This window comes from Pipistrellus hanaki (genome assembly GCF_964339955.1).
Source record: "Pipistrellus hanaki genome assembly, chromosome: 1".
Taxonomy (NCBI): Eukaryota; Metazoa; Chordata; class Mammalia; order Chiroptera; family Vespertilionidae; genus Pipistrellus; species Pipistrellus hanaki.
The window spans coordinates 40761827-40769061 of NC_140503.1; the positions used below are offsets into that span (position 1 = coordinate 40761827).

Here is a 7235-nt window from a genome sequence, read left to right on the forward strand (position 1 = left end):
ATTAGTAAACGTTACATTTCCCGTCATGCACTAGGGCCTACTGCTCAGAGGTTACTAACTGCTCTTAAGAGTTCTTTATACAACTGCACTTGGGCTTCCAGCCACCACATTCTTCCTGCTCATGCATTACTTAGATTAGCTAAGGATGTTGGCATTTAGAGCCAAACTCCAGCAGTTATCTCGGAAGGCGGCCTCATGACTGCCTCAGCTGCTATTTCCGTGCAGGACTCCTCTGCAGGATGGTTCTTTGTGATGCGAGGTGTCATACAGGCTCTCGCTCTTATCTATAATTCTGCATAGTTTTACAATTGATTGGCTAGGAATACGTTCCATCATCAGCCTCTTGCATGTCAATTGGTCCAGACTAACCACTCCTGTTCCCTGGCTCCTCTTCAGATGACCCAGCTCGCCTCTCAGCAGGTCTAGTGCCCTCCTTTGCCCAGGATGCTGAGCGGCCTTCACATTTGTATGACGTTTGGCAGTTTATGAAACATTCACTTACACTCACACTTCTGTGGTGGCCACTTTGCAGATGAAGAAATCAGGTCTCACAGAGGAAGTCTTTGTCAAGTATATTTTCACTTAGCGGCCCAACTTCTTTCTTTCTTCCTTTCTTTCTTTCTTTCTTTCTTTCTTTCTTTTTTTTTTTTTTTTTTTTTTTTTTTTAGACTAGGCTTTTTCCACTGTACCAGAACTGCCTATTGTTTATTTGAAGAAAACCACCTTTGAGAAATGGATGCCCTACCCAAGATGGTCCATACCAGATGTTAGGACAAGGTTTAGCTGCTGTAACAAAGATCTGATGGAGCATGGTTTAAGGAGCAAAATAATTTATTCCCTTCCTTCCCCATATAAGAGTCCATGTACACAGTCTGTTGTAAGGGTTCAGAATGAGTCACCCCAAGATGTGCCTCTGTGGTATGCAGATTGTTTTAAGCTAAAGGCAACCAAGACCCTGTAGGCTTAAATGAAACTTCTGCATGCCCCCTCTTTAACTAGAAGAATTTAAATTAGCAGTATTGCTCATAGTAAGAAATTATCAGAGATAAACATTTTTCCCCCTAAACTGAATGTTGTTTGTTTGCATTGATTTTTAGAGAGAGGCAGGGAGAGGGAGAAAGAGATAGAAACATCCATGAGAGATACATTATTGATAGGCTGCCTCCTGCACGCCCTCTACTGGGCATGTGCCCAGTCCGGGAATTGAACTGTGACCTCCTGGTTCATAGGTTGACACTCAACTACTGAGCCACGCTGACCAGAGCAGAGATAACCTTTCTGACCTACATACGACAGAGCAAACTTATCATCATGCGAATAACCTTCCTCCCCTCTGAAGCCCCACGTTGATCAGAATGTCATACACTTCATTTTCCCTCCCTGTCTCTGAACCTCTGCTCTGGAGGGGGTCTCTGACTCGCTCATGTATGTGGGGTTCCCATGAGTGCATATGAAATTAAATTTGGTTACTTTTTCTTGTTGATCTGTCTCATGTGAATGTAATTGCTAGACCAGTTGGAAGAGATTTGAAAGAGGAAAGTCTCTTCCTCCTCCTTACTGTCAAAACCCAGGCTTTTTTCTACTTGTTGCTCTGCTATCTCCAGAGCCCAGTGATGATCTACATCAGTGTTTCCCAACCTTCTCTCATGATGAGAATCACCTGGTGGAGTTGTTAAAACACAGATTCCTGAATCCCAACTAAGAAGTGCTAAACTAGAATTTTTGGGAACATATAGGTAAAATTATATACTTAACTAGTGCTCTAAGACAGATTTTATATACAGAGCACTAAGTTAGGTATGCAATTTTACCTATATGTTCTCAAAAATTCTAGTTTAGCACTTCTTAGTTGGGATTCAGGAATCTGTGTTTTAACAACTCCACCAGGTGATTCTCATCATGAGAGAAGTTTGGGAAACACTGATCTACATGATTGAGGCTGGTTTGCACCCATACCTGGTTTGCAGCTGGTGGGTAGGGAAAAGAGGAGACATGTTCATGATGTTAACATGTTAAGGCCTAAGCCCACCAAGTGCCACATATCATCAACACTCACAAATGGCTGGTTACATGACCACCCTTAACTGCAAGGGGAGCTGGGAAATATAATCTAGCCAATTTCCCAGGAAGGAAGGAAGGAAGGAAGGAAGGAAGGAAGGAAGGAAGGAAGGAAGGAAGGAAGGAAGGAAGGAAGGAAAGAAGGAAGGAAGGAAGAGAGGAGGGAGGGAGAGAAGGAGGGAGGAAGGGAGGGAAGGAAGAAGGAAGGAAGGAAGGAAGGAAGGAAGGAAGGAAAGAAGGAAGGTGGGTTTGGCTGGGTAAATATCAGAATCTCCCACGCAAAGCTTTGAAAATCTCCAACTATCATTTATACTCTCTTTGACCTTCTCCCAAGACAGTAACACACTCTCTAGCCTCTACTTGTACCTGAAAACCAGCCACTTAAGGGCCCCCTTTGGATTTTGAAGGCCCTTTGCTCTTCTAACAATCATTATTTGAGTATTTTTTCATTCTCTCAAGTATCATCCATCCTCTGTACTGAGCACCTAATGCCGTCATCTTTAATCCTCAAAATATCTCATTAAGAGAGGATCATTAGCCTCCTTTTATATGTGAGAAAATTAAGACTCTGGAAAACTGAGTGTCTGATCCAAGGTAGATTAAAAATTTGAATTCAGCCGAGACCGGTTTGGCTCAGTGGATAGAGCGTCGGCCTGTGGACTGAAAGGTCCCGGGTTCGATTCCGGTCAAGGGCATGTACCTTGGTTGCAGGCACATCCCCGGAAGGGGGTGTGCAAGAGGCAGCTGATCGATGATTCTCTCTCATCGGTGTTTCTGACTCTCTATTCCTCTCTCTTCCTCTCTGTGAAAAATCAATAAAATATATTTAAAATAAATAAATAAATAAATTAATTAATTAAATTAAATAAAAATTTGAATTCAGTTCTCTGTCTAACTCCAAAGACCACACTCTTCCTGCCACACCACAGTGATGCTAGATGGGTGTATTTTGTCACTGCAGCTTTTCTTCTCATCCAGAAACATCTTTTGGAGATTGGGTGCTTGTCCAAAAGCAAGGTCTGTGGGACCAGAGGAGACAGGCAGGTGAAGGTTTCAGCTCTCTCTGTAGACCTCCGTGGAAATGGTGTGTGGTCCCAGGATATAGCATATTGGGAGCATATTTTATTTTAGGACTATTGCAGTTCCCATCCAGAAACTTTCCAGGCTATTTCCCAGACTCTTCAAATAAAAATAAAAAAAATTAACAAAACCAAAGTGCATGTTTTAGTTCCAGATATTGTTTTACAGAAAGGATATTCTAATAAAAATTTTTTTTTCAAAAGCCCACTTCCCTTATCACCTATGTACTTGTTAACGTAAAAAAAACCCATTGAAACCTGTAAAAAAATTTTGTGAGTTTATTTGAGCCAAACTGTCGACATTTGCCGGGAAGCAGAACCTCAAGGAATTGAGATAATGCTCCAGAGAATGGCTGGTTACATCTGTATTTATATATTACAATCAAAGGAAAGGGATGCAGGTGGGTTATATGAAATCCATTGGTGATAGACTAGAGAGGTGGGAGAAAGCAAAGCAGGGAAACCCCTGGGATTGGATAAAAAAATGATAGACACATTGTTAGGTGGGTGCAGTAACAATTAACATGATAATGAAGGAATTTGTAGTATCTATCCTGGTGCCCAGCACATTAGGTTGTGTCCCAAGGGGTCCAGAAAAAGGGAAGTTACAAGTTACTCGGACATTTTAAGGGTATGTTATTATAGATGCAAAAAGACAGATAGGCTCAGTTAAGGTAAAGGTTGACCTTGTCAGTGAAGATACCGGCCTAGGATGTAACTACCCACCATAACTGCTGATAGTTAAAGTTTAATTTCAGACCATCCTTTGTGGTTACTTTAGGTCTCTGAGTTTGCAAGACTGTCATAAAGGCCTTCCCTGAGCTTGTCAGGTCAGCATGTGGCCCCTTTTGTCCACAGACCAATATGACTTTCAGCCCGTGTCCATTGTGTTTTTGGACAATCTTGTAATTAACTTCCGGGACATCGAAACGGGGCCCAATGGTGAGGAGGAGGGGCCATGTGTTTAATATCATCTTATGACAAATATAAGGTTCTCCCTCCTCCCAACTGGTGGGCGGAGTTATGACATTACTGGTATCTGTCACAGAGACATCCCCAAGACATTGAACCACCAATCAGCGCCTGCCAAAGTGTCCTGGAGCCCACCCCTTCCTGTTCTGCCCTGGGTCCAACCCTCTCCTGTTCTCCCCTTAAAAAGACCCCCCGACCAGCCACGTGCTGCTGATCCATGTCCAGGCGGCAGCCCGGCTGGGTCCCCTGTCCCCTCCCCACTCCTTCAATTCTGATTTCTCTACCTCCGTAATGAGTCCCGCTCATTACTGGGGAATAAACTTTACTTCAAAATGTCTTGGTGGTCAGTTTCCTGCGCCTCAAACCTTACAACAAATTTATTCTCTGCATTGGTCACCACAAGCAAAGTTTCCAATTCCAGGCTAGAGGGAACCTAAGGGTTTTGAAGAATGAGATCCATGGAGGGTTGTCCTTTTTCTTCTCACTGTACAAGCCCCATCTTAGGCTCATTCACTCCCAAGTCACCACTGTACCTCTGGGCTGAGGCCTCAACACATTTTTTCAACTGAGCGGACACATTTTCCTGAAAACATCTGCCTGCTGTCCCTGGTGTTTCCTCTTGCATCATCTAAACCAAATCTCACTCCTTTACTTATCTAAAGACGTGGCCCTGTCTCCCAGAGGCCTCTCTTCCTCAGGATGAAGATCCCAGGTCCTTTAACTTTCCTGGATAAATGGCTCTGAGTTTCCTAGCTCCACCAGAAGCTTCTCTGTATCCACTTTTCATTAGTTCAGCTCCCTTCTATTGGACAGGAATCTTAGTAACTGCTGATTGAAATCCAATTCAAATCAAAGTAAGACTAAATAAACAAACAATGGGGGAGGGGTTGAGAATGTATTGGCTCAGGAAGCTGAATGTTCCAGGAAATGGATCTTTGCCTTCAGGCACTGCTGGATCCGAGAACTCAAATAGTGTTACTAGGTCTCAGTTTCAATGCAAACAGATGCCCTCAATCATTCTTATCCACAGCTGCATGGGCCTCACTGTCTTATCTTTCTATCCTCCCCGGAGTGCTTAGCACAGTGGGAGCTAAAAATTGCTTGCTGAATGGACAAATCCAGCTCAGAGAAGAAGGCCAGCTCTGTGCAAAAAAGGAAATCGCCCCAACAGGAGGCAAGCCACTCCGCAAATATTTATCGAATGTTTACTCTGTGCCTATGCATTCCCTGGATCAGGGGAGGGCCATTTGGATATTTATAATATTCTCAGGCCATACAAAATCATCAACTTAAACGTTAGCTTGCTTTATGTGGTCAAACATTTAATGAACTCACCCCTAATGCCCTGGTGGAGCCAGATCAAATGACTTCGTGGGCCTTATACAGCCCCCCGGCCAGACGTTCTTCACCCCTGGCTCTAGGTTGTGGATGAAAAGGGGGTGCTATATTAAGTCATAGATTGTTAACTGGGCACGTCGTGATGGGTAGTCACACCCAAGGACTATCACTTTTTTAAGAAAGATTTTTAAAGAAGCCCAGCTCTGGCAGGTGGCTCAGTGGTTAGAGTGTTGGCCCTCAGATTGAAGGGTCACTGGTTTGATTCCAATCAAAGCCGCATACCTGGAGGAGGGGAGAGGGAGAGAGAGAAACATCAATGATGAGAGAGAACCATCCATCGGCTGCCTCTTGCAAGTCCCCGACTGGGGATTGAGCCCCAAACCCAGGCAAGTGGCCTGATCAGAATCGAACCAGGATCTCCTGGTTCATAGGTAGACACTCAACTACTGAGCCACACTGACGAGGCTCCCCCCCACCCCCTCTATTTTAAATGTCAAACATGTAAAAGGTGTTCCAACTTCACCCTCAGGTGGGGGGACGTATGCACAGGTGACTGGGGTCCCTCAGCCGAAGGATTGGAGTTACATAGGTTGCCCACAGTATTTAATTAAAATTGACCGAGCACAAACTAAACACAGAGACAAATATTAAGATGCACGAATCACACACAGTTTATTTACCAGAGTCCTGGTGGTTTCCAGAAGCCTAGGCAGGTCACCTGGAGATCCGCGCCGACAGACACACACTGGACAGGAACACACCGCGGCAGCGTCTCAGTCCCAATCGAGGCCTCAGAGTTTGGCTCACGGGCTGAGGGACAGCTCACTCCGGCAGAGCTTCACGCAGTATCTCAGACAGGGAGAAGGGAGCGGAGAGAGCACGGCGGGTGGAGGGGCCCTTGTGGTCTCTGACCAGTGCCTCTAGGTCCCGTCTTTTATGGCCATTTCTGGATGTTCCCTTGTTCCTTCTGGGTGTAACCAATGGGTCTTCAGTGTGTCTTATCCGGGGGTCTCCAGGTACTTTTTGCCTCACTTTTCAACTTTCCAGATAAGCACATGTTAGGGCGTTCACACAGTCGGGGCTCAGAGTCACTTTTAAAACTTAAGTTTTACAAAATGGATTCAAGTCACACTAAATGGAGTTACTTATACTAAGCCTTTAAACACATTTCAAATAATTTCTTTTACTTAAAATAAAATCAGAATAAGATCAGAAATACAATTCACACTTAAACTATGAATCACTCATAAGAATAAATGCTTTCACTCCTATTTTAAATCACACAAATAATTATTCTCACACTGTTTTAAATCCTTAAAATATAAATCAAACATCACACTAATATAACTATAACAAAAGGGAAAGTAGGATAATGGATACCACTTGGATTTAAAAACTAACATTTTGCCATGTTTGCTTCATCATTTTTAAAATTTATTTTATTTTATTTTTTGCTGAGTTTTGAATGCAAGTTTTCAGATGTCCCAAGCAGATCCCGGGAAAGGATCTGGGGTGTTTATCGTAGGTGTCCCTTTTGATAAACTTTAACCATGCAGGTATTGGAACGTTCAAGTAGTTGCTAGCAAAGAGGCTACTCTACACAAGCAGGACCAAGGGCAGGCGAGGACCGAAAAGACCAGAAGCTTCCATTTCAATTTTAAGTGTACTCAAAACGATTCCACTAACTGCCGGAGGAATTACACCACATGAAACATATGCATTTGCAAATCACACAGCACTTTATTAGTCACACAAGTTCCTGATGCTGCGGGGACAGACTTTATGGGA

General features: G+C 43.6%; 1 long non-coding RNA gene across 1 annotated transcript; it reads right to left on the reverse strand.

The window, feature by feature from the left end:
* Positions 1-2930: 2930 nt before the first annotated feature.
* On the reverse strand, positions 2931-6686 carry LOC311625253. Its single transcript, XR_014795458.1, has 3 exons — positions 6128-6686; positions 5445-5729; positions 2931-3237 (listed from the first exon to the last, which is right to left on the reverse strand). It is a non-coding gene; the product is annotated as an uncharacterized lncRNA (long non-coding RNA).
* Between the last annotated feature and the right edge of the window lie 549 nt (positions 6687-7235).